The sequence below is a fragment of the Pundamilia nyererei genome, unplaced genomic scaffold (genome assembly GCF_000239375.1).
Source record: "Pundamilia nyererei isolate P.nyererei 1_Seehausen unplaced genomic scaffold, PunNye1.0 scaffold00041, whole genome shotgun sequence".
NCBI classification, from domain to species: domain Eukaryota; kingdom Metazoa; phylum Chordata; class Actinopteri; order Cichliformes; family Cichlidae; genus Pundamilia; species Pundamilia nyererei.
This window is the reverse complement of record NW_005187442.1, coordinates 337226-339484: the sequence shown is the minus strand read 5'-3', so window position 1 is coordinate 339484 and position 2259 is coordinate 337226.

Sequence of the window (2259 nt, the reverse complement as noted above, 5' to 3'; positions counted from 1 at the left end):
GGGGGGCTTTGGCGTGTGTATGTGAATGCGTGTAAGCGCGCATGGGTTTGTCTGTGCGCACGCACAGGTATGCCAGCATCTCTTTTACACAGCAGCTAACGAGGTGGCGCTAATGTCTGCGGTGGCAGTGGAGGAATGCGGGGATAGGCCTGTGGAGTTTAAGGAGGAGGGCTATAGTTTTACTGTACTCGCAGACAGCGTGCTCCTAGATGAGGAAGCACGACAACAACACTGTGCTCCTGAAGCATTAAACGCCCACTTTAATAACCACTTTGAAAGAACTGCTGACTCCAAACCTTCCAAGAGAAGCATGTTGCTGTACACACTGTACCTGATCAGCTGCTTACTCATAGCGTTAACATCCTTTAGATAGAGAGTTGATGTTGCAACTGAGGGAACTGAGTTTGTTTTCTCATTATAACTCACCTGCAGTTGCTTCAATATGTCCAATGTGATTCACCATTCGTGAGTCTTGAGTAATTTCGATTTAAGACTTGCCATCAAAACAATTTGGGAAGCCAAATGTGGTCCGATGTGCAAGTGGAAACCTGCGGGCCCCTTAAAATGTTGAAGAATCGCTCGGACAGGTAACCTGCATCTATTCAGTGACTCTTATTGAAGAACTGTCCGTGGTGCTGAAATCAGACTGATTATCTTCCACTTCTTTGGGACGTTAAATCATATTTTAGGTTATTGGATATTAACAGTACCTGGGGAAGATCTTTCAACTGCCGTTTTCGGAAATGTGCCAAACAAACCTTTTTGCGTTCAACCAGTGGAATGTTTTCAGAAAATCACTGTCATTACCATAGCAGATGAAGTGATTCTTCACGGTCCAGACAACTAACCTCCTCGGCTAAACACGATCAGTGTCTGTAGGCTATGAGATGACTGAAGATGATCTCCCTGGCCAGTTTTCAGAGATGCACGGCTGCTGCGGCCTTTGGTCGACTTGAATTCTCCCTATTATTTGCTTTCTGGAGCTTAGTGACTTCTCTCCAAAGCCAATTGGTTTACGCCTGGTCGGTTCGGGGGGCCTCCACAGTGATAGCAGTACATAAAAGATGGATAAACTCTAATGGATGGGATCTATTTGAAGATTCCCCAAAGAGCAAAACATTGGATGTTCTAATAATTGTTTTAAAAAATCAACAGGTGCACAATCCAAGAATATAAAATCCGCTTTCTGTCTGATATGTGATGTTTTCGCAGGTGTTTTTTCTCATTGTTCGAAACTCATTCAGACATTGAGCACACACCGCGGTCTCCCTGCATTGTTCTGCGCTGACTTCTGTTGGACTCTCACTCTTTTCTCGTTGTTAAAGTCTATACTATAGTATGTCAAGTATCCGCATACTGATGCCGAGATCCCCCTCCCCAAAAAACAGATACACAATCCACTGCCCCCTTTGTTGGCCACATTTCATTGACTGCTGGAGGAGAAGAGAGTCACTCATACAAAAAAAGTGAAAGAAGGCAGCCCCGGCAACCATGATGTTGGTTATATTTGTGTAAAGGCTATCAGTGAATGACGAGGATTAGGACGAGTTAAGGAGATTATGTCACACATTCACCATTCACCCAACCCAGCAGCCACCCACACACATGCGCACACACAGACACACACTCACACACATACACCACTTCACGTGCATTTAGAAACAAATGAAAACTGTTATCGATTACTGATTATGTCTTCGTTAAGGAAAGTTATTGGATCGTATTTCTTTTGAAAAGTTAATAATTTAGGAAATGCAAAAATAAGCCAAAAATAAGTCTGGGGGGGAACTTAAAATTAAAAAAATTCTACAGTATGAGTGGCCTATTCAGAGAATAGTTAAAACATACAATTTGCGTCTATAAACGTCCTACAGAGGGCCTTTCTATGAGCCCCCTCAGGAAAATCAAAGGAATATTAGAATGATTTCTCCTCAGGCTTGTTAGGCTCCAGCCGGAGCCGTTCAGCTAAAGGGCAGATTGAAAGACACGACAAAAGCTAATTGCAATTAACTACGCCTCTCCGCCTCGCCCCTGTCCGTTTAAATCGACACTTTGTGAGTCCATATGGCCTTCAGTGTACCGTGGGAATGAACACAATTAAAACAGAATATGGATTTCTGGAGTTACCCGGCGAAAGCGCAACAAGCTGTCAAGGTCAGTGTGTCAATGAGTGGGCCCCGGACAGCCGGCCGTGGTCTGCACCTTCATCTCCAAAACCGGATCACCCACTACAGAGAATGCTGGCAGCTACAGTGGCAG